We start from the raw sequence: 26,583 nt of genomic DNA, 5'->3' as shown, positions 1-26,583 counted from the left end.
TTCCTTCTTAGAGAAAAATGGTATCTGTGAGGATTTCCAGTCAGGATTTAGACTGTATCATAGTACTTAGACTGCTCTCCTTAGAGTTACAAATGACTTGCTCTTATCATCTGATCGTGGTTGTATCTCTCTATTAGTTCTATTGAATCTTAGTGCTGCATTTGACACAATTGACCACAACATTCCTTTTGCATAGACTTGAACACTTTGTTGGCATTAATGGAAGTGCATCAGCATGGTTTAAATCGTACTTATATGACCGTCATCAGTTTGTAGTGAATGTGAATGAAGAGGTATCATATCGATCACAAGTGCAGTATGGAGTACCTCAAGGCTCAGTACTAGGGCCGCTACTCTTCACGCTTTATATGTTACCCTTGGGAGATATCATCAGGAAACATGGTGTTAGATTTCACTGTTATGCTGATGATACTCAGCTCTATATTTCTTCGTGGCCCGGTGAAACACACCAATTTGAAAAACTAATGGAATGCATAGTCTACATAAAAAACTAGACGAGTAATTTCTTACTGCTAAATTCTGAAAAATCAGAGGTGTGAATTATAGGACCTAAAAATTCTGCATATAATAACCTAGAACACTGTCTAAGACTTGATGGCTGCTCTGTCAATTCTTCGTCATCAGTTAGGAACCTAAGTGTGCTATTTGATAGCAATCTTTCCTTAGAAAGCCACATTTCTAGAATTTGTAAAACTGCATTTTTCCATCTCAAAAATATATCTAAATTACGGCCTATGCTCTCAATGTCAAATGCAGAAATGTTAATCCATGCATTTATGACCTCAAGGTTAGATTATTGTAATGCTTTATTGGGTGGTTGTTCTGCACGCTTAGTAAACAAACTACAGCTAGTCCAAAATGCAGCAGCAAGAGTTCTTACTAGAACCAGGAAGTATGACCATATTAGCCCGGTCCTGTCAACATTGCATTGGCTCCCTATCAAACATCGTATAGATTTTAAAATATTGCTTATTACTTATAAAGCCCTGAATGGTTTTGCACCTTAGTATTTGAATGAGCTCCTTTTACATTATAATCCTCTACGTCCGCTACGTTCTCAAAACTCAGGCAATTTGATAATACCTAGAATATCAAAATCAACTGCGGGCGGCAGATCCTTTTCCTATTTGGCGCCTAAACTCTGGAATAACCTACCTAACATTGTTCGGGAGGCAGACACACTCTTGCAGTTTAAATCTAGATTAAAGACCCATCTCTTTAACCTGGCTTACACATAACATACTAATATGCTTTTAATATCCAAATCCAGCTACTCTGTTCAGCTTTTCCGCGTCTTGTTTTTTAATGCTTTAATGTTTAAATCGACAAGTGGTAAGGCTTAAAAACACGTGAAAAAGATAAGCTTTCGTGATGATGCGCAGCGGTGGCCCGTCAACTGTCCTGAGCATCTTTTTAGGCTGGCCTCAGCCAGTCGGTTATATAAAATATCAAGGTGAAAGTCATCATAGCTTGCTTAGTATAGATCCAGCTCTCAACCCAACTTTGAGAATAGATTAACGGCGATATTTTTTTTATCGCTCGATAACGCAGCACGTTAACGCAGCACGTTAACGCCAGTAATGGCCCACCACTAATATATATATATATATATATATATATATATATATATATATATATATATATATATATATATATATAAACAAACATATATATATATATGTGTGTATACATATATACAGTTCTGTTCAAAATTTTTCAACCCCCTAGAGACTGAGGTACTTAACAAATACAAGCTTTTCTGAAGATCCAGGATATAATAAAACTTGAATCTATAACAGTTCACTGGCATATTGAAAGTGATATTGTCAATATATAATGTAATATATTTGAGTTATAAGATTTTTTAAAAATACTGCTATGTCATAATTATTCAACCCCATTCAACATTGCTGTTTTTAAATCACTTATTTGCATGGTGGGGAATAAAACAGTCTCAAAACACAATTAAGCCTTTAGAAACTCTATTAAAAACAGAAATAGCTTGAGCTTTTACACTTACAGTTAGCCCATGCATGTATTGAAGTTGAGTAGCAAAAATGTCAACAGAGATTTCACAAAAGCAAAAGAGAAGAAAAATTGTATTACTTTAGAAAGGCTAAGGCTATATAAAGATTTCCAAGACATTGAAAGTTCCTAGAGACACAGCTCTCAGCCTAATTCCTTAGCTTAAAGTGTGTTTTAACAGAAAATCTTTGAGGTTGTGGAAGAAAAAGCACAATATCATAAAATGTTTAATCAGAGCAACTGAGAAAAAAACTGCAATGTACAGCCAAAGACTTGCAAGATGACCCGATGAAAGGAGGAAAACCATTTCAATGCAGTGTGTAAGAAGAACACTAGACGTATGGCCTTCATGTTGAGACATCTTGATAAATACCACTCTTGATCAAGAAGAACAAAAAGCCAACTTGAACTTGATAAAATTCATTTGTGTAGACTTGTGGAGCTCTGAAGGAATGTTTTATGGAGTGATGTGACCAAACTGGAACTTTTTGGACCCATGGATCAGCGGTATGTCTGCTGCAAAAAATGGCAAAGCTCATAAGCAGAAGAACACCATCTCCATCCTCAAACTTGGAGGTGGATCAGTCCTGTTATGGAGTTTCTTTACTGTAGAAGGAAGTGGAAATCATGACTGTATGAAGGACATCATGGATTCTTTAAAGTATCAGACCATTTGGACAAGAATTGTGATGCCTTTGTTGCAAAGCTGATGATCAATGGACTTTCCTGCAGGCCAGTCATACCAAAGTACACATCCAGATCTACTTCTGCTTGGTTCAGGGATCAGTCATAGAATGTACTTGAGTGACCTGTTCAGTCTCCAGGCTTAATTCTCATTTCAAATATCTGGTTGAATGGTGAAGAAAGCAGTGGAAATGTGAAAACCAAAGATTATCAGTGATCTGAAAGCTTCTTCAGGTGTGGAATGGGCCAAAACTGTAGTAGAGAGGTGACAGAAGCTTCTAAACACTTACAGACAGCGTTTATAGGTGATTTTAAAGAATAAAAGATTCTGCACAAAGGGGGTTGAATAATTTTGATCATGAATGTTTAGAGCCAATTCGAATTTTATCATGATTCATCAATGTTCCATTCTCAGAATCACTCAAAAGTGTATTAACAAACTTTCTCTAATGCTTTACTGATGCCTTTGTTAAATTGATTTCATAAAATGTTATCCTCCACAGCAAATTGTCTTGCAAGTCAAGGGGGTTGAATAATTTTGAACACAACTGTATATATATATATATATATATATATATATATATATATATATATATATACATATATATATATAGGGTTAGGGTTGGGTTGGTGGATAAACAAAGGTTTGGTCAGTATAAAAACCATAGAAGTCAATGAAGAAACAAATGTGTGCATGTTAATATTTGAATAATTTTCCCTTGTCAGTTCATTCACTTTACATCCCAAGAAAAGAGAACATGAAAAAGAGTGAAATGAGAAAATGATGAGGTACCGTCTGAAAAAGAAAGGAGAAGAGAAAAGGGAATATGCAGAAAGGACTTGGAACATGTAATAAACATTCATTAATTCATTCAAATTTTAATATACACTTTCCTGTAGACAAGCAGATATAGCGAGCATGTGTCCACTCAAGAATGGCTGACATATCTTTTGTCTGCTCTATGTGATGGCCGGCTTGTCATCTGCACCAATTAACCCTTTGTGTTGTGTTCATATTTTTGTTATTGTGTTACTCCAGCCAGTGTTCGTGGGTCTGGTGGTTCGGCTGCAGTTTGGGGATTTTAATTCAAAACAATCAAAAATAAGATGTGAAAATGAACAGATATTTACTTCATCCCATTTACAAGGTCAAAATTGGACCTTTACCTTTGTTAAATCACATTTATGAATTAAAATGCTCCAAACTTCTGTGGGAATGACAGGGGCAGAAACACAAAACCAGCACTTACACTTTTACTCTTACAGACTCTGAAAATTGTTTCTGATATATGTTCTTCACAATAATAAGCCAAGGATAATGAATGAAAATAAATAAATAATAATAATAATAGTTATATTTTTCTTTTGATAAAAAGTGAAAACGGGTCCCACACACCTGGAATTCTGGAATTCTCTACACTCTTTCACTCATCTCCCCCTCAACAACACTTTTCTCCCACTTTTCGGTTTCTTTATTTAATTTTAATCCAACAAAGGTGCTGAAATAGTTGTGATATCTTGTAAAACTCTAAATGAGATTTGTCCAATTACTAGAGCATTATTTTTAAGAGAAAAATGTGGTATAGGACACCATAGGCAAAAGTCTCAGTTTCATATTTCTACTAAGATGAAATGTAGAAAAAAATGGAGATATTAAAGATATATACTTTTCTTTCCTACTCATCATGTGCTCATTAGGCTTTTGTGCTATAAGTCTGTTCATAATTCAATACTGTATTTCATACAGTTATATTTTAGTGTGCTGGTCAGTGGCAAAATGTTAAATAATTGGAGCTTGAAATGAATTGATGATGAGCTTATGGCCTTAGAGTATGCACAAGGATGTCTAAATGCTCAGAATTAAAGAATCTCAAAAAAATATATATTATATATATATATATATATATATATATATATATATATATATATATATATATATATATATATATATAAACCGCTGTTTGGTGGCAGTTGTTTCCCCAAAAATAAATGTACATTATCATATTAATGCTTATTCCTTGCACTGACAGTGTCCCACACCCAATTAGCTGTGGAAAAAAGAAAGGGTGTTTCATTCTGTTTGCTGGTCCATAATCCTTTTTTCATAAAAAGAGAAGCGATTAGCCAGGTTTTAAATACCGCAATTCTTCTCCAAAAAAAAAAAAAAAAAGAGGAATTTTAAGCACATTAAGCAAATCAATTTAACATAAATTATACGCTTTGCTGACAAAAGCAGGGAGTTGAAAGTCAGCTGTGAATGGGACATCAAAGTCATGAAACTGAAATACACTTTGAATTATTAACAGGCTTGATCAAAGTTTTAATTAGTTTACTTCAGGTGCTCGCTTTAACCTTGCAATCATGCAAACATATTTTGCCTCCAAAGGTTTTGCATGCTTGCATAATTCATCTAAACAAAAGTCAGCTTCTAAATGGTGGGGTTAAGGTTTAGGATTCAGTACAATCAGATCATAAAATTTTCCAAATTATAAAAGCATAAATTGACATCATCTTAGCTGCATTCCGTAAATTGAATGTAACTCTAAAAAACTTTTAAAAGGTAATGCAATTGTCAGTAATGCTGTTACAATGCAGGTTCTATTAATTTTATATATGTGTTTTGAAAAGACATTACTATATGATTAATATATTATTTCTTAATGTATTTGTTTCAATTAATTTTCTTAAAATGTTAGGTATCTCTTACTAAACAATAAATTAATATATGCCTTAACTTGGAATAATTTAAGTGTTTTTATATAGCATAACAACACCTTAAATAGAATAAAATAATCAAGTTTTATTGAGAGAAAAAAAACATTATTGGCTAAATTTGCATTATTGAAAGTGGAAAATATTACAGTTGTATCATTTAAAGTAAAAAAAAAAAAATGCATTAATGTTAAACTGGAAACAAATCAATAATCAAATCATCCATCAAACTGGAAACAAATCAATTTGAGATCAGTGTGTAATACTGTAGGTATGGATCATTTTTTTGTGTCTGTGCTCTGAGAAATTTCTTTACTTTAAATGAACTTATTCATCTTTAATAAAATCTCTGCAGTGGCATCTTAGTGATCCATTGCCCCATAAACCAGCTACAAGTAGATATTAGAGAGAATGAACACCAAGCCAAACACCCTTGTCCCTCACAACATTGTCATCGGTCCATCGGTGTGTGTTGAGTACCTCTCTCTCTCTCTCTCTCTCTCTCTCTCTCTCTCTCTCTCTCTCTCTCTCTCTCTCTCTCTCTCTCTCTCTCTCTCTCTCTCTCTCTCTCTCTCTCTCTCTCTCTCTCTCTCTCTCTCTCTCTCTCTCTCTCTCTCTCTCTCTCTCTCTCTCTCTCTCTCTCTCTCTCTCACAACCACTTAAGATGCTTTAGAAGTGCCAGAGAGACTGGGAATGACTTTGAATGGTGACTGGGCCCGCCACATCTTACATTCCTGGGTAACAAATGTACAACGATGTAATCTTAATGCTTACATGGTCCCTCTTTTGCGCTTGCTGCTCAGGAGATAAGAATGGAATAAAGAACACGCTACAATACCAAACCTCCAGTGAGCATCAGCTCCTTGGATTATTAGCTGCCTTGTTTGTTTGTTTGTTCTGCCCCAAGTTGGTTTATAAGCTGAGAGAGAGTGAGTGGGGAGATACAAAGAACAAGAGACCCAAAAGATGTTGTAAATGAAGAAGAAGCTTTTTTTCTTCCCGAGAGCAGAGAAGTTTCTGTTGTCTCACAAATGCTCCTGACAAGACTCATTTTCATGCTGTACCACAGAGCTCCTGTCTTCTATATTCTGCATTCTATATTCTTTAAGACCAGGAATAAACAGTTTTGGTCCTGGAGGTCTACTGTCCTTAATTAAACACACCTGCTTGTAATTGTCACATAATCCTACTTTGGTTTGACTTTCAGGTGTATTCAACCCTCTACATTGCGAGCAAATCACTCACATATGTGACTTAATATTCACTTTGGGTGACTAAATTATGTCTATGGCTAGTAAATTCTCAGATTTGACTCACCATTGTGTAAGTTGGAGGCTAAGTATAAATTTAGCACAGATATATTTTCACTCGCCAAACACTAACTGAGGACTTCAGAGTTTCTCTCTGTGTCAAGTGATATGTGATATTTTTTCAATTAATCTCGATGGATGCGCAGCGCACCTGTATTTGACATACCGTGAACTCTAGTGTGAAGGCACCGTAGCTTTGGTGAGAGCAGAGAGAGCGAGAGAATTTACATGTAAATTATATTCTTTTTGTATTTTCCTGTCAAAATAACAGAGTTCCCTTTTAATACTTCAGCTTTTAAGAACTACCAGTTTCTCCGTTAGTGGGCAGAACAAATGCGCCAATGGCAATCTCATTGGTTATTATCGTCCCTGTTTTGATGTATGCTAATCAGTTTGAGCGAATGCACACAAATTGATTTATTCATGAATATAGCAGTGTGTTAATCCTTGGTGTGTTTTATACTGTTCTTATTAGTAAAATTTGTATTATTATTATTATCATCATCATCTTATTAGTATTATGGTGTTTTTTCCCCCTTTTTTACACAAATACTGAATGACCAAAAAAGCACCACCACCAGTCCTTAAATTGCTTAAAATGTCAATGCATTCAAAATGGTTACCAATTTTAATTCTAATTTTAGTTCTAACATTAAATAATACTTGATAATCATAATATCATATTTTGATACTTGACTGACTGATGTTAAGAGTACATTTTCAGATATTTAAAAAGCTATGCCATTTTACAAACATACACAGTATAATACATATTTACAGTCTGGCAAGTAAACTAAAATATTTACTAGCCAATGGTAATTCAGTTGCCATAAGGTGTACATAGAGCAAGTGCGGCCAATCCAAAACATAGACCTTAATATAAATGGAATCAATAATAAATGGTTAATGTGTTCAGCATTCTGCAACAAATATGTTTCGGATTTTCTATACTATTTTAAATTGTAAAGTAAGTAGTATATATTAAAATCCTGTGCATGGGTTTAGCAGGCATGTATTCATGATAGGCCTAGTATATGGGGCAGATGTGTAAGGAACTCTAAAGCAAAAAAGACTATAGATTGTTGTAAAGCCTTGAAACGTTATCCTTTTTAAGGACTTTTGCATTTATTTTGTAGTTGGAAATATGGACTTGTTCTCAATACCCCTCTGTATATAGTTCTTATTTCTGGACCAATAATCGAAAACAAAAATATATATTTTATATTTATTAATATCTTTATTGTTCTAAATCAAACACCTGTGGGGAGAGAAATTATGTTTGTACACAAACAACCAAGATAAAGTCTTGGCTATGCGTGGTAACCCTTGTTCCCTGTAGGAGGGAATGGAGGTGCCACGTCGGTGACCGATGCAAAATGGGATATCGCTTTGATAGACCAATCCACTTAGAGTGTAAACTAAACGAGCCAATGCACATTGGCATGCAATTTTTGCATCCAGCTGCCACTGATCATTGCGTGAGTTTAAGAAGGCAGCAGGTGCAATGCATACCAGGTTTTCGCTGGGGAGTGGAGCCAGAGACCCGGCAGCTCGGCGGCGGTAGAGCAACCATGACGAAGTGATGTGGTGTCTCCGTTCCCTCCTTCAGGGAACGTGGGTTACCATATGCAACCGAGACGTTCCCTTTCAGTCGTCACTCTCAACGCCACGGCGGTGACTGACGCAAAATGGGATCCCTACCAAAGCGCCATGGGTACTGCCCCTTCCAGTGCCCTGTGCGAGCCACCTGCACCCCTATTAGGTGTAGGCCGGTGCGCGAAACAAGTAGTTCCACTCACCATTGTCAAAGCACTACCTCACTGGGTGGGATTGGATAACACTGGAAAAACGTCCGCATTTCACTTGGATCAGGGAATGCTGCAGAAGGAAGTCTTGGGGGAAGTACACATATAGCATCCGTTTAGGAGTATATGGAGAAATTTGAGGTGATTAAAACTCTCTTTGGAAGGCAGAAGTCTGCCGGGGAAACACGGGCTCTAAGGCTATACCGTGGACTATACACATACAATACTGCTTAGGTATCAATATGGAACCCAGCCTTCCATGGTTCTCACAGATTCATCATGAAGCCCTGGCACCGGGACATGCAACGGGAGCGAAGACCACTTTGCCAGTTGATGTATGCAACGGTCGGTGTGTTTTCCATTCAGACCAGCACATGCTTGCCTCGTGAGTGACCTTTGAGATGGTTCAAGGCAAGATGCACTGCTAACAACTCTAGGCAATTGATGTGCCACTGCAGCTGCAGGCCCGTTCAAACATCTGAGACTGCATGGCCATTGTATGTGGCTCCCCAGCCAGTGGTGGAGGCATCCGTGTAAACCACAGCATGCCTGGAGATATGCTCTAAAGACGCTCCTGCCCTAAGAAATGCAAGATCTGACCACAGGTGAGGGTTTGGCGACTGGCCGGTGTAACTTGGACCAAGTGAGTGCTGCGCTTCCACGCCCACCTCGGGACTCGGGTGGTGTAAGTTCCACTGCAGCCACCATATTCCCTAGGAGCCTCTGAAAAAGTTTCAGTGGGACCGCTGTCCTGCCCTTTAATGTATTCAAGCAGGCTAGCACCGACTGATCCAACTCCACACCGAGAAAAGAGATCCTCTGTGTTGGTGAGAGTTTGCTCTTTTCCCAGTTGACCCGAAGGCCCAACAGGCTGAGGTGCCGGAGCACCAGGTCCCTGTGCTCGCACAACTGATCCCGAGATTGTGCTAGTATCGTCCAAACTGAAAGATCTCACTTGAGTCTGTTGAAACTTTATCAATATATATATTTTTTTTTTTTTTTGCCTTTCTCCAACAATTTATAAAAATAAATATAAAAATCATATCTTTAATTCTGGAATCTTCTTTAATCTTTCAGGCCATTTTTCCCCCAAATCCGATTTCCTTATTGAATACTTCATAAATTCCCAGTGTTTTCCAAACATTTTAGAACCATTTGCCTTGCCTAAACCCTGAACCTTCTTCCGGCCAAACTATCAAAACTAACAATAACAACAATCATTTTGTGTTCAGTAATAATGGAAGGTATTGTTTTAATTTCTTTTACTTTTTGTACTAAATCTTCAGATAATAACCAAAAATCTATTCTGGATTGGAACCATACTTACTCAAGTATGCACCAAGTAAACTCAACTTTGCCAGGATTCCTATCTCTGATAGCTCTGTAGATATCTCCTACCTATTCTTTTTAAGAAGTAACATAAAAAGATGCAGCATTAGGTGTTTAGATATGTTTTTATCAGTTCCAGGCTTAACTGTTAATATTAATAAATGCAAATTGTTTCAACTGAAAGATATACCTGATGGTGTGGTGGAATTGTGTGGTATACCAGTTAAAGCACGTTTCTTATTTGGGAATCAAAATTAGTAAAAATCTGAAGGAAATAATTGATTTAAATTATCTTCCATTGACTGCTAAATTACAAAATAAATTTAATTCTTGGTTAGTTAGAGATGTATCTTTGAATGGTAGAATATTCCTATCAAAAGCTGAAGGACTGTCAAGATTATCTTATACAGCAATGGCTTTAAATACTCCAAAGTCAATTATTAGTCAAGTAAATAAGAAAATGTATAACTTTATTTGGAAGAATAGACTCGTTATTTAAATAGAGACATATTAGGTAATTTATTTCATCAAAGTGGTTTAAATGCTGTTGAATTCGGAGAATATAATGCTATATAGGAGATAAAGGAATAAAGGATCACCGATAGAGTTCCAGTCTCCACCCAAAACCAAATTAGCATTAGAAGTGCAACGAAATGGTAAGTTTTGTGTTCCTCCATGCGCTCGTCCTATGTATGAGCTGGATACACATGTTTACTATTTTGTTTGTTTGGGGAATAGCCTGCAGTTCTGGCTTTAGAGACGGGTGAGTGCGGCATTGTGTACTGCTCTCAGTGAAGATGCTTTGTGCTCTTATGAACTCTTTTCAAGACTGTACCGAACCTTTTCACCTGAGGGCTCTCGAGCGGATTTGCGTGACGAATGAGCGACGGGCTCTTCCCTTTCCCTTGCAGTGTCACCAGATCCGCGCATCCTCTCTTGTGATCTTGAAGTGTGCTCCAGTGCTTCTTCGGTTCACGAGGAGGATGATATATCTCTTGGGTCTTTTGGCCATGAGTAGCCCGCCTCTGAGCATTCTTCTCGCGAGAGGAAATCGGTCAAGGAACTCCTCGAGGTGGTTACTCGCACAGTGGACAGGTTGCAGCTTGACTGGCCACGCGAACAAGAGACCTCCAAACGTAGAAAGCTGAAGGATAGGTTTCTGTCGGGTAGTAGGAGAGAGAGACTGCAACATCATTCACAACATCTCCCCTTTTTCGAGGACCTCCATGATGAGCTATCAAAGTCATGGAGCAAACCGTATACTTCCCACATCTTTGTGCCCTCGAGGTTGACTTTTTCAACTATCGTGGATGTGAAGTCGCGGGGCTATTCGCAGATGCCGCAGTTTGAAGAGATGCTTGCGAGCATCCTCGGTTACGAAACCTACTTTCCCCACTAAGCCTTGTAAAATAACATCATCACTAGTGGGTAAAGCTTACCAAGCTGCAAGTCAGGCTGGTGCTGTGCTGCACACTATGGCAGTGTTACAGGCGGTAGAATCGACGAGGAAGCATTCGCTGAGCTTCGTCGAGGCACAGATTTGTCCCTCCGTGCGACCAAGCAGATGGCTCGTGCCATTGGCCGATCGATGTCAGCTTTAGTCAGCACGGAGAGGCATTTGTGGCTTAATTTGACGGGCAATAAGGAGAGGGAACGTTTGTTTCTTTGGACTCTCCATAGTGCCTGTTTGGCGATTCAGTTAAAAGCCAGGGGGGTTAAGAAGCAGAGCGTGGCAAACCGTGCTCCCCCTCATACGAATTGGGGACAGGTTAGCCGTGCTCTGCAACCTCCCAGGCCAGACATCAGGACTGTCCTTGATAAGAAGAAGATGTCCTGATACTCTTTCACACTTGCTGGTGAGGGTAGTCCCTCACGGGATGGTGCGTGCTCGAGAGCTTTTCGCCCCGCCCCATTACCCTCACAAAACTTCTCCATCCCCGCCACTTTGTGTGATTCAGGGGGAGGTGGTTTCCAGCAAGGTATTAGATAAAAACAGGAGATCGTTCTGCCAACCCTGTCGGTGTTTCAGGGCGCAGCAATCTCCGGCGAGCGATTCTCTCAGTTACCGCCTGCAAACTAGCAGTGCTAAGAGGCTCGCTACCTCTACAGAGGTCTCTAGCAGCTAGCACAGTTGTCCCCTGCCGGTTTGCTGTTTAAGGGCACTGAACTAGTGGCTCTGGGTGCACAAGGAAGTGGTTGCTGAGCTTTGTCGAGACATGAATTTGTCTCATGGGGAGGGGCCATTGGCACCGTATTACACGGTGCCCGTCTCTCCTCAGTGCCCTCAGGAGACCGTTCTGCCAACCCTGCCGGTGTTTCAGGGCACAGCGATCTCCAGCAAGCGCTTATCTCAGTTACCGCCTGGAAACTAGTGGTGCTAAGAGACTCGCTACTTCTACCGAGGTCTCTAGAGCAGCTAGTACGGTTGTCCCCTGCCGGTCCGCCACTTCAGGGCACCAAACTAGTGGCTCTAGGCACACTGAGCTACATCGAGCCACAGATTTGTCTCCCTGTGCGACTAGGCAAACGGCCTGTGCCTTCAGGAGATCGTTCTGTCAACCCTGTCGGTGTTTCAGGGCGCAGCAATCTCCGGTGATCAATTCCCTCAGTTGCCACCCAGAAACTAGCGGTGCTAAGAGGCTCGCTACCTCTATGGAGGTCTATAGAGCAGCTATTACAGTCATCCCCTGCTGGTCCGCTGCTTCAGGGCACTGAGTTAGTGGCTCTGGGCACACGAGGAAGAGGTCGCTGAGCTTCGTCGAGACATGGATTTGTCTCAAGGGGAGGGGCCATTGACACCATATTACATGGTGCCCGTCTTTCCTCAGTGCCCTCTGGAGACCGTTCTGCCAACCCTGCCAGTGTTTCAGAGCACAACGATCTCCAGCAAGCAGTTCTCTCAGGTACCGCCTGGAAACTAGCAGTGCTCACTACCTCTACAGAGGACTCTAGAGCAGCTAGTACGGTCTTCCCCTGCCGGTCCGCCGATTTAGGGCACCGAGCTAGTGGCTCTAGGTGCACAAGGGAGCATTCGCCCCTTCCCGTTACCCTCACAAAAACCCTCCATCACCACCACCACTTCTTGTGATTCGGGCGGGGGCGGTGGTTTTCCAGCAAGATGTTAGATGTTCCAGTTGTAACAGATGTTCCAGGCATTTCTACGTGGGTATTGAGCACAGTACAGATAGGATACAGGATCGAATTTATTCATCAGCCTCCATGTTTCAACGGCATGGTCTCCACTTACGTGAAACCAGAGCTGATGCAGGTACTGTCTCGAGAGCTACAGACTCTTCTGGGCAAAGAGGCCATAGAACATGTTCCTCGTCCAAGGAGAGAGTCGTGCTATTACAGCAGATACTTCCTGGTTCCCAAAAAGGCTGGGGGAGTGCGCCCAATCTTGGGTTTTCGAGGCTTAAAGCGTACAGTCAAAGGGTTCAAGTGAAATACAATACAGACCAAAAGTTTGGACACACCTTCTCATTCAAAAAGTTTTCTTTATTAGTCAAACTGAAGGCTTCAAGGGTTATTTGACCAAGAAGGAGAGTGATTGGGTGCTGCGCCAGATGACCTGGCCTCCACAGTCACCGGACCTGAACCCAGTCGAGATGGTTTAGGGGTAAGCTGGACCGCAGACAGAAGGCAAAAGGGCCAACAAGTGCTAAACATCTTGTGGGGAACTCCTTCAAGACTGTTAGAAGACCATTTCAGGTGAATACCTCTTGAAGCTCATCAACAGAATGGCAAGAGTGTACAAAGCAGTAATCAAAGCAAAAGTTGGCTACTTTGAAGAACCTAGAATATGACATACTTTCAGTTGTTTCACACTTTTTTGTTATGTATATAATTCCATATATAATTCCACATGTGTTAATTCATAGTTTTGATGCCTTCAGTGTGGATCTACAATTTTCATAGTCATGAAAATAAAGAAAACTCTTTGAATGAGAAGGTGTGTCCAATGACAGATGCCTCCCTTATGGGCTGGGGAGCGGTCTTGGATGGCCACCCAGCTCAAGAGGAATAGAGGAATGGGGGGGGGGGTCATCAGCTCGATTGGCACATAAATTTCCTTGAGCTGATGGCCATATTTCGGGCTCTGAAATAGTTCCTCCATCATTTGAAGGTCATGTCCTAGTACAGGTGGACAACACCAGGTTACATTCCAGGGCGTTTGAACAGACACTACCGATGGGAGAATGGAAACTCCATTCCATTTTTTCTCGTTTCTACCTCCGATAGTAGCACCTCCAATTCACTTTCTGTAAAGGTTCGTTTCTTGCCACTTGCTTAAGCCATTTTCTTACTGCTTTCTTTTGCCAAAGTGGACTCATTACCATATTTAAATGTATTTAATTAGGGGAGGAGACTGGGTGGGGCGTTGTGCTCGTGCATGTGCACTCAATTTTACGTTAATTGGGATGTACAAAGAGAATATGCGTGGGATCCTTCATACGCAGAGATTCATACATCGTTTTTTTTTTTTTTTTTTTTGTACATATGCACATTTACAGCATTGTCCGTACGCAATGTTTTAATATGAATTCAATGCAAGTCTTTGTACATGAGGCCCCAGGTGTATTTATATAAAATATATATATATACAGTCTTGTTCAAAATAATAGCAGTACAATGTGACTTACCAGAATAATCAAGGTTTTTAGTATATTTTTATTGCTACGTGGCAAACAAGTTACCAGTAGGTTCAGTAGATTGTCAGAAAACAAACAAGACCCAGCATTCATGATATGCTTGTCTTAAGGCTGTGCAATTGGGCAATTAGTTGAAAGGGGTGTGTTCAAAAAAATAGCAGTGTCTACCTTTGACTGTAACAACTCAAAACTATTTTGTACAAACATTTTTTTTTTCTGGGATTTAGCAATCCTGTGAATCACTAAACTAATATTTAGTTGTATGACCACAGTTTTTTAAAACTGCTTGACATCTGTGTGGCATGGAGTCAACCAACTTGTGGCACCTCTCAGCTGTTATTCCACTCCATGATTCTTTAACAACATTCCACAATTCATTCACATTTCTTGGTTTTGCTTCAGAAACAGCATTTTTGATATCACCCCACAAGTTCTCAATTGGATTAAGGTCTGGAGATTGGGCTGGCCACTCCATAACATTAATTTTGTTGGTTTGGAACCAAGACTTTGCCCGTTTACTAGTGTGTTTTGGGTCATTGTCTTGTTGAAACAACCATTTCAAGGGCATGTCCTCTTCAGCATAGGGCAACATGACCTCTTCAAGTATTTTAACATATGCAAACTGATCCATGATCCCTGGTATGCGATAAATAGGCCCAACACCATAGTAGGAGAAACATGCCCATATCATGATGCTTGCACCTCCATGCTTCACTGTCTTCACTGTGTACTGTGGCTTGAATTCAGAGTTTGGGGGTCGTCTCACAAACTGCCTGTGGCCCTTGGACCCAAAAAGAACAATTTTACTCTCATCAGTCCACAAAATGTTCCTCCATTTCTCTTTAGGTCAGTTGATGTGTTCTTTGGCAAATTGTAACCTCTTCTGCACATGCCTTTTTTTAACAGAGGGACTTTGCGGGGGATTCTTGAAAATAGATTAGCTTCACACAGACGTCTTCTAACTGTCACAGTACTTACAGGTAACTCCAGACTGTCTTTGATCATCCTGGAGGTGATCATTGGCTGAGCCTTTGCCATTCTGGTTATTCTTCTATCCATTTTGATGGTTGTCTTCCGTTTTTTTCCACGTCTCTCTGGTTTTGCTCTCCATTTTAAGGCATTGGAGATCATTTTAGCTGAACAGCCTATCATTTTTTGCACCTCTTTATAGGTTTTCCCCTCTCTAATCAACTTTTTAATCAAAGTACGCTGTTCTTCTGAACAATGTCTTGAACGAACCATTTTCCTCAGCTTTCAAATGCATGTTCAACAAGTGTTGGCTTCATCCTTAAATAGGGGCCACCTGATTCACACCTGTTTCTTCACAAAATTGATGACCTCAGTGATTGAATGCCACACTGCTATTTTTTTGAACACACCCCTTTCAACTAATTCAACTAATTGCCCAATTGCACAGCCTTAAGAGCGTGCATATCATGAATGCTGGGTCTCATTTGTTTTCGGAGAATCTACTGAACCTACTGGTAACTTGTTTGCCACGTAGCAATACAAAATATACTAAAAACCTTGATTATTCTGGTTAGTCACATTGTACTGCTATTATTTTGAACAAGACTGTATATACACCTCATGAGGCAAACAACTCTTCCTTACACTCGAACTTCATTGCCATTTATTATTGTTTTAGCTCCCACATAGAAAGCTCTTTTTTCTTCTTTACGTGCTGCATCAATTTTAGGCCACAGTTTGTTACTAGCCTCCTTGTCTTTTGCTGTCAGATTAGCACAGTAAAAATATTTGCAGTTTAAGACATTGACTTGTAAGCACAAAACACAAGATTTTTCTCTTTTCAATATGAATAAAGCTTTATTAGATACATTTAAGACATATAAACTAATTAACACATAAGCACGCGTGCTCACACATTCACACAAGTTGCAGGAAGAGAGAAAGTTAGGAAAGAATGAGTTTAAGAGAATGAAAATGTGAAATCCCAAATTTACAGCAATACGTGAAATTGCATAGACATGAACAACTATCAATCACTTATTTAACCCTCACATTGACTTCCTTAATAAGGTTTAAATTATATTAGATAGGCTACACCATTTTAGCTCAGAGTCTGGAGAAAAGTTACTTGCATTGCCTGTGTAAAATGGGTTCCCTTGATCGAAAATGGAGTTTCCAGAGGTTGCTGATTGGCAGGAAGTTCAGTAATAGTTTGTGTGAGGTTTGGGAAGCCTGTGGTTGGGAGCTGTCTGAAAATGACAGAGATATGGCGTTACAAAACTTAACTCAGAACATGAGACTCTCAACGGAAAGGAAAATACACTAAAGTAAAAGAACAGAAGGAAAGTTTAATGAGACTAGGTGTTGTTTCTTCTCATTGTGGCTAAGTAGCAGCAGGCATGCAGGCAGAGGCACGCTGGAACAGTGCTCAAAGACCGCAGAATGTAATGACAAAAAGCATGGCTTAGAAAAAAGCTAAGTGCAAAAGCTAAGAGCTAAAACTAAAAGCAAAAGCTAAGAGTAAAATTTGATGGTGTCCTTAGTATTTAAACTGGCCTTTTGGCCACACCTCAATTATCTTGACCAATTAGATATTGTCTTTGCTTGGGGTGTTGCAATGTTTCTTCTGCCAGTTCATAAATCATGTTATCTTATCAATCATGTGGTCCAAATTTTCCTGCTCTTGCAGGGTATAATTTTGGACATGATTCCTATAACATGAATATGATACATTTGACAAATAATTGATTGTCAGAAACGTTTCAAGCAAGAATATTCAAACACACACATACTAAACATGAATATGAATCCTTAAGCTATTAAATAGTTATTAAAAAGACATACACAATAAGTGATTAGAAATGTGATAATCAAATGTGTGGGTTACATACATGATATGGAGTTAAGCAATGGAGTGACATTCGTTTATAAGCCTTTTGAGTTCATTTTGGTGCATCTACTTCAGTAAAAGACAGTCTATGTCATTCTTTGACATAAGTACATTCTGTGGAGACCAGAGGTCAAAAGGTCCCCTTAAAGGACTGGTTAGTCTGGTTCTTTTCTTCTAGGTGGGGGAAGTCAATCCAAAGAGCTTATAATCATGATTAATATCATGGATTTACCAGTGATGGTCATGCTGTGCATCTCTTTGACCATCAATCATGATTACTTGCCCCAAATTTGACAATCTCCATCCTGAGTTGGAATTGTCAATGTTTCCTAATGGTGTTCATGTTGAAAGCTGTTCTGTAAAAGTGTTACTTGGTTAGCTTGCTTCAGACCGGCTGGCACACGGATTTTATTCACGAACATCCTATGTCTTGAGCCTTTCTGTGGAATTCGGCTCCTCATGTTTCAACAAAGCTCTCTATCGAATCTTAAAACATCTGATTCGGGTCTGATACCCTACACAGATCTCTGCAATCTCTGATGTAATCAGCCTGGTTTCCTTTATATATATATATATATATATATATATATATATATATATATATATATATATATATATATATATATGAAAATCGTAGATTCACACTGAAGGCATCAAAACTATGAATTAACACATGTGGAATTATATATGGAATTATATATATATATAACAAAAAAGTTTGAAACAACTGAAAATATCCGATCCGATAAAATCCGATAAATCTCACCTCTCATGTTCATGTGTTTTCCACGTTCCATCAAGAGTCAGATTTCGATTTGTGTTGTTTTTCACATAATTTTAGGCAACTCTCAGGTATCAATCTTAGACTTGTTTGGTCAATAGTTTGCCAGGTCTTCTTAGATAAATGGAAACCCTACCCAAAACTCACAGTTCTCATGAAATATGGTGAGGAAGAAAGATCTTTCTGCAGATGAAAAGTATAAAAACAATGCAATGTCTTGCAAAAAGCATCAAAACAAATGTCTAAGGTTACATATGTTTAGCCGGCAGCCATATCACCCTGGAGCCCAAGACCGGTTTCCCACTAAAGCCAAGCAGGGCTGAGCCTGGTCAGTACCTGGATGGGAGACCTCCTGAGAAAACTAGGTTGCTGCTGGAAGAGGTGCTAGTGAGGCCAGCAGGGGGTGCTCACCCTGTGGTCTGTGTGGGTCCTAGCACCCCAGTATAGTGATGGGGACACTATACTGTCAACGAGCACCGTCCTTCGGATGAGACGTTAAACCGAGGTCCTGACTCTCTGTGGTCATTAAAAATCCCAGGATGTCTTTCGAAAAGAGTAGAGGTGTGACGTCGGCATCCTAGCTAAATTCACCCATTAGCCTCTGACCATCATGGCCTCCTAACAATCCCCATATCCGCTGATTGGCTTCATCACTCTCTCTCCTCTCCACCAGTAAGCTGGTGTGTGGTGGGCGTTCTGGCACAATATGGCTGCCGTCGCATTATCCAGGTAGATGCTGCACACTGGTGGTGGATGAGGAGATACCCCCTGTCTATGTAAAGTGCTTTGAGTGCCTAGAAAAGCGCTATATAAGTGTAATACATTATTATAATTATTAACCCTGGTTCCTCGAAGGAATGAGACACTGCGTCGAGAACGATTGGGGAACGCCTCCAGCGTGATGTCTCTGAATAACGTGTGTAATCAGTCCAATGGAAGGGCGAGACGTCATAGAGGAAAACGTCATGGAGGAAACATGTAACCAGAGGGTTTCTCCCCACTGACTGGCCACCGAGAGGGGCGCGGTAGGCCACCATGGCCACCACGTAGACCCTCAGGGTGGAGTGGGTCAACCCTGCGAGGAGCCTGCAGGAACTCCAGCACTGTACCAACCCAGCAGCATCAGGACTCTCGTAGCTGAAGTCTCCTAAAAACGACAGTCCTCAGACCCATGTCGTCTGCAAGGAATACTAGACCAGAGCCTGCTCGGGGCATGACCCGACGAAGCACACTTGGCAGGGGCTCCCACACCGCCATGTGACCTCCTAAGGGAACCAGTCTTGCGAGAGTGGCCTCTGGTGCGACTAGAGACACTAGCTCGGTGTCCTGAAGCGGTAGACCAGCAGGAGACGACCATACTAGCTGCTCTGGAGACCTCCGTAGAGGAAGCAAGCCTCTCAGCACTGCTACGTTTCCGGGTGGTAACTGAGAAAAGCGCTCGCTGGAGATTGCTGCATCCTGGAACACCAGCAGGGCTGGCAGATTGGACTCTTGAGGGCACTGAGGAGAGACAGGCACCGTGTAATGCGGTGTACACCACTCTTCCCCAGAGGGAGCTGGCCCTCAAAGTGTCCTAGGCCTTAGGCGTCAGGACGTTATGATGAAGGCTATCCAGCGAAAACAACGGTCCTCAGAACTGCTTTCCACTAGAAGCCTGTGGCCTGGGAGTGCCACTCTGACTCTAGCATCGGTAGAGTACAAAAGTAACACCCCTGTCACGAGGGGCTGGAAAACGGTTGGGACTGCTCCGCCCAGCAGCCCCTGACCGCCTCAACCTCCTCAGAGGAAGAAATGTAAACGTGTTCTCACACAAGAAATTACATCCCTAGAGCCCCTGTACATCTAACTTCACATAGTCAGATAAATATATAATTTTATTCCTCAGAATTAAATGTAGTCAACAACCAGATGAGTCAACACGGTCTGGTGTAGAAAAACTCATATAAAAAAAGAAACAATGTAATACATGCATTGCCTCGGCAGCACACATGTCTTTTTTATTTTATTATTATTATTATTTATTTTTTTTTTTGCTACTCAGTCACACAAACAACATCAGAGAAATCTCCTCAGAGAAGGATAAATGCTGCAGTGAGCTCTGCCTCCGAGGACGAAGAAACTGCAGTGCAGGTTTCCAAGCCTCGAGAACGAGCTCTAAATCTAGTGAACATGCATGGAGATAGTACGGGCCATCTCCAACCCGTTCACCAGATCATGTGCGATTCCTGCGATCACGGTCTCCGCCGTGCCTTAGCAGCAGTGCGAATACAACTGTAAGAACGCATGCACGGACACACTCCTCGGAGCGTGCCCGGCGAGAGAGCATGCAGCAGCAGTGAGCTGTCTCAGAGGGCGAAGATACCACAACGCTGGTTTCCAAGCCTCGTGAACCAGCTCTAGATCTAGTGAACACGGGTGGAGATAGGACGAGCCGTCTCCAACCCGTTCGCCAGATCATGTGCGATTCCGGCCAGAGCGGAGCGCTTTACAGTGAGAAAAGCACAATCAGCCCCCCGAGAGCCAACTGCGTGAGCTCCACTCTGCATTAATGCTGCTTATTATAATATTAGGCATAATATGTTTGTGTAACTGGTGCTTGTGCAACTGATGCTTGTGCAGCCTCCTCAGAGAAAGACAGGCAGCGCAACGCACCCTCTCATCGGGGAGAAAGTACCACAACCGCGGGCTTCCGGACCCCCAAGAGCGCCCGTCTTACATTTATTCCAGCAGATACGAAAGCGAATCCCGTGAGCACAACCACCGCTCCGCCTCAGCGAAAGCGGGGCTGGCACCGCGAGAAACGCCAGTGAAGGCTCCCTCCTCAAAGAGAGCCTTCTGAGAATGAAGAAAAACTCCTTTGAGAGCTGACACTGCGCACTTCACTCTCAAGCAGACAACACACAAGCTTTTTTTTTCTGGCAGGGAAAACACACAGCCTGAATGCTGCCTGCTCTTGCCCAAAACTTCTCTTGATTGAAGCTTTGACAATGGAGTTTATCAGTGGAAAAATGACACTAAATAAGACTCACAAACAGATAGTGACTGACACACACAGAGTGCTTGATAAAAACAGAAGGCTGATTACCGGCTTCACCGCTCATGCTTTTATGCTTCCTGTTCTCTGACTTCACCCGCCTATGACGTTTCGCCTTTCCATTGGACTGATTACACACGTTATTCAGAGACGTCACGCTGGAGGCATTCCCCAATCGTTCTCAATGCAGCTCGAGTTCCTGAAGAGGAACAATATTTTGCTAAAACCAAATAGGGATTATTGAACTGTCAAAAGATTTGTGAGTGACTTAGAGCACAGAAGATCTATGTCAGATGAAGAATCTTCTACAGCCACTGTGCAGGTTTCTCTTGCTCACAAAGCATGTGAACATGTGAAGACTTGTTTTAAATAGTAAATTTTCCGCTGTGGTATAAAATGAAGAATAGTGTTCTCAGAGAAAAAAAGGTATTTTCAAGCAGGATAACACACTACCCCATGGTGCTAAACAGTTTGAAAATGTGTTTCTACAGACACTGTGCAGGTTTCTCTTTGTGAGGTTTGGTTAACTTTCCTTAACAAATCTTCATCTGACCAAGATCTTCCGTGCTCTAAGTCACTCACAAATCTTTTGATAGTTCAATAATCTCTATTTACTTTTTGCAAAATATTTTTTGTTTTGATGCCTTTTGCAAAATATTTACTGTTTCATGCTTTTCATCTTCAGAAAGATATTTCTTTCTCAACATATTTCATGAGAGCTGTGACTTGCTTAATAATGTGGAACAACCTCTTTAAGTAGGGTTTCCATTTACCTAAGAAGACCTGGCAAACTATTGACAAAGCCAGTCTGAGACTGATACCAGGGCCCTGTTTCTAAGGAGGTTCAACCAACTTTGAGTTTAAATTTGAACTCTGAGTTGACTTACCCTGAGATGGGAAACTCTGAGTTTTCGTTTACAGAACAGCTGAAATGAGTTGGTTTAATCAACTCTAAATTGAATGACTCTGAGTTAAGCGCGTGCACCACAACTATAAAAAGCCATTATCGATGGAGTGTTGATATTATGATTCACCATGGCAACAGCTCCCGCCAAAAAGCGGTCTGCATACTTCAGACTCGATACAAATGTAATTCTCATCAGTGTTATAATATCACAGGTGAAAGCTGGCAGAACGGTAGATTAATGAACTAATAGCTAATCATTTTATGGTATCTCATGGGCAAAAAATATATGTAAAATAATAATATTAATAATAATATTGTGCATTTTTCTTATTTTATCAAATGATCTGCCAATAGAGTAAGAAAAATACAGCATTGGCTATTTACACTAAGTGGAATAAACATACTTTCTTAGCGATAGATCCTATTAGTTTTATAGTTTTCCTTGCCCAAAACATTACTGCCTACACCATTGAAGCCGTTATTCACATGTGTCGTATTTAACCTTATGTGTTGATGGAGGGCGGAGCTACAGTAGATTTGCACTAAGTAATGGACACTCAGAATAATCTTGTTTTCCATTTGCATTAAGATTATTTTTATTACCACACTGGCATATACTTTTACTTAAGTAAAATGCACTTAATTTAGACCCCCCCCCCCCCCCAAAGTATCTTATATCATTTGCTTATATAGAAAATCAATCTTTATTTTATCATTGTTTTTTTATATATTTGTATTTGGGGGGGGGGGGGGGGGTAAGAAAGGTAGAAAAAAAAACACTTAGTAAGAAGAGCATTTTTCCAGCGTGCATCAATGAAGTGTTTAAAGAGGGGGAGGAGACTGAAAGAAACTCTGGGTTTATCGAAGAAAACCTGACCAGGTTAGGTTCATAGACTAAGTTACTATGGTAACTGGCTCTGAGTATAAGTTACCTCTCTTTCAGAAACGGGCTTGACTAACCCTGCTTTCTCGGGTTTGACAAACCTTCCATTATGAAACAGAAAACCTAGAGTTTCCCCTCATTTCACTTTTAACATACAGAGTTTTCATTTAACCTCTTTGTGAAATGGGCCCCAGTTACCTGAAATTATGTGAGAAACAACACAAACAAAAATCTGACTCTTTATTGTAAAGAAATCCTATTGATATGTCACTTGCATAATAAATTGGAATACGGTGTGGGAAGACTCATTTAAAAAAGTAAGTAAGCAAATCACTTCAAATCAAAAAATTCTAACTGACCCTCTGATGTCACATGGACTACTTTCATGATGTTTTTCTTACCTTTCTGGACATGGACAGTATACCTTACACACAGCTTCAATAGAGGGTCTAAGAGCTCTCGGACTAAATCTAAAATATCTTCAACTGTGTTACAAAAATAGAGGTCTTACGGGTTTGGAACAACATGAGGGTGAGTTATTGATGACATAATTTTGCAAATTGGGCGAACTAACCCTTTAAGGTAATATTAGGAATGCAATATTCAATAGAGTAAAAAGTGTGGCTACTAGCACTGGTCACCGCTTCGGTATAGTCTTTGGTGTGTCAAAACTCAAGAGTGCTTCCTGACATTCCCAAATCTGACGACATGCTGAGAGTGTTGGGGAGGAGAGATCCCCTATCATTCTATATCCAGTGTCTGTGAACACACACTGTTGGGTGTTAGGTGGTGCGTAAATTTGAAGTTCAGCAATCTGAGTAAAAAAAGAGAGTTTCCTTTGCTGATGTAAAGCATCCAGCCTGTACATCTTTCTCTTTTTCTCTCCACCTCATGCACACACAATGATTGCATTGACTGAGATCAAACATAGTTGTGGTGAGATTGCTAAGAAATTTTAGGGGGATATCGCGCTTGCCACCCCAGGGATTCAGAGCACACATCAGTACCTGTCACATCTCAGTACCTCACAGTAACTCACAACAGTTACTGTTCACCTCTAAACACCAGCTCACTTACAACTACAGAGATCAACATACATCTAACCACTCTAATCTATATATATATATATATACAACAAATTATTATTGTTATTTATTCTATGATTGTTTGATATAATTAATTATTATTATTGAATCTAGAAACAATGTTCTTTTCAGAAATTGCTATAAGATTTCAAGTAACTAGCTGCAACAGTATTTAAACAGTATTTTCATAATCTAATAATATTTGTTTCATTTAAAACTTAATTGCCTTACTTTGTTTTTACAGTATATTCATTTCTTTCAACTCTATGTTTCAGTTACTCCCCAAATCAAATTTCACCAGATACATGATTAATATGTTCATGCACAATACCAGCCTATCCAATCAGACAGTCAAGCAGAGAGGCCTTATTAGCCCCATTGGTGTAGAATCAAGGAGCAAATTATCTATCCCACAGCTTCATGATTCATCAAGCCAGAGCCCAGTCCCTTAACAGCTCCCCACTGCCAACAACTTCCCTGGCGAAGTCATAATGTTTACTTAGAGACAGGCTGCTGTCCCCACAGGCATGCTCTATTAGCTCTTATTAATTCCTACACAGACTCCAGCAGCCTCGCCATTTACAGCTTATTACAACCCAGAAATTATACTATATGAAGTCATCTTGCAGCACTATATTCTATTGCTGAAAAACAGGATGGGTGGGGGTGATGGTCCCCTTTCATTCACAAATGTAAAAAATAAAAGTGAGATGGAAGGAGGGAAAGATGGATTATCGTAGAGCAGAAAGAGCAGTCAAATAAAAGGGAATGCATTTGTTTTTACATAAAGATAAAGACAGAGCATAAGAAAGTGAAAGTAGGATGAAAAACCTCTGAAAACCAGGCCAGATAAATATGTAGAATCTCTGGGATGATGGGATAAGAGGGTTGAAGAAATGAGCTTAAGCTGAGACTTTTAGGACTACCTTTCTTACACTTAGATTTGTAAATAAATGTTATACAAATGAAATAATTATATATTCCAGTAGCTGACTAATGTACTGCCATATTTACATACTTGTTTATATCTGCTTACATAGTTTATTTATATAGTTTATTTATTTTACTGCATTATTTTTGTTGTTGTTCTTGTTATTGTTGACTCTTTCATCAAGTGTGTTTAATTTAAATGGCTCTGTATCCGGCACCACATAATAAATAAATAAATAAATAAATAAAAAGTATACTACATTATGTAAAATAATTAAACAACCAAAGAAAAAAAGAAAGTGAAATAAAAGCAAATCCAAAATATATTGTACAAAATAAGAGCTGGAGGATAGAGCTAAAAATTAGGGAGAATTGAGAAAAAGAAAGTTTACATAAAACACATTATGCATTGTTTTCTTAATGAACAGCCATTGTTGCCAAGTACTGCAGATTCAAAGTGTAAAAAAAAAAGAACATTCAAAGAGTTCTCTTTATTTTCATGACTGTGTGTGTATATATACACACATCCAACACAGCCTCCATTCTAAACAAAAGATGGATAAAAAGGTGCATGGGAAACAAAAACCTCGAAAACATTATATACGATCCAACCAAATCCTAATATTATCACAGGACCTCACATTGGACTAGTATCATCACAATGTTCTGTGAAATATAGTAGGTCATTTTGTGGTGGGGTTGGGTTACTTTACAAATTACAGACATGGCTGATTTTCACAGGATTAAGATCACAGACAACCTCTGCCATTATTACAAATTACTAGAGGTGATGTAATACTAATCCCATGTGAATAGGGCTTATGAGACAAAAATTCAAAATGTCAGAATGAATATGTATATAACATTGTATATTAATATGCACAGTATAATATGCTACAAGTAGTGACGCTACCAATTTAACCACTGTATATTTCTCAGTAATGTGGTGGTAGCATTGCTGTTTTCTGAATCTGTTGATTGAATAAGTACATTATTTTCTTTACTCAAGAAACACTTTATTTATAAAGGCTAATAATGCTTTTTGTATTTGAGGAGTGGAGAAAAGTTTTTTTAGTGTAGTATTTGTTGCAAAGCATTGAATCTTTTATACTATAATATTTTGGTCAAATAACAGAAAAACAATTGAGCACCCACATAGCGTCAGAAAACTGTATAACCTGCAAGTGTATAAAAACGTAAATGCGATGCACATATTGCCTCTGATGTGGCATTAATGATGGGGGAAAAACAACGTTTTATTTTAACTTGATTTTGGTGAAATGTTAATAATGACACATGCAACATAAACATATATTGTATTATACGATAATAAACATAGGCATCTGTAGGCTTATATGTTATATGGACCCTATACAACAAGATTAAATTAGTTAATGTTAGCTAATGTATTAACTAACTGAGCAAACAATGAGCAGTACATTTATTACAGTATTCATAACTTTTGATTTTAATAATGCATTAGTAAATGTTGAAATTAACATTAATTTAACTCATTAATATTCCCCAAGTTTAACAGAGTAAAAGCTCTAGCCCCCGAGTTTAGC

At 39.6% G+C, this 26,583-nt stretch overlaps 1 protein-coding gene across 5 annotated transcripts in view; it reads right to left on the bottom strand.

The window, feature by feature from the left end:
* Positions 1-26,583, bottom strand: part of gli3 (GLI family zinc finger 3) — a 322,788-nt gene that overhangs the window by 277,305 nt on the left and 18,900 nt on the right. For 2 of the 5 annotated variants that reach the window (XM_026201154.1, XM_026201153.1), the window contains exon 2: positions 16,641-16,757. The exons of the other annotated variants lie outside the window; for them this stretch is intronic. The gene's annotated coding sequence lies outside the window, so the exon portion shown is untranslated. The remainder of the gene's footprint in view (positions 1-16,640; positions 16,758-26,583) is intronic. 5 annotated transcript variants of the gene reach the window in all.

This window comes from Carassius auratus, chromosome 24 (assembly GCF_003368295.1).
Source record: "Carassius auratus strain Wakin chromosome 24, ASM336829v1, whole genome shotgun sequence".
NCBI classification, from domain to species: Eukaryota; Metazoa; Chordata; class Actinopteri; order Cypriniformes; family Cyprinidae; genus Carassius; species Carassius auratus.
The sequence above is the reverse complement of the archived record's forward strand: the minus strand, read 5'-3'. Positions and strand labels throughout refer to the sequence as shown.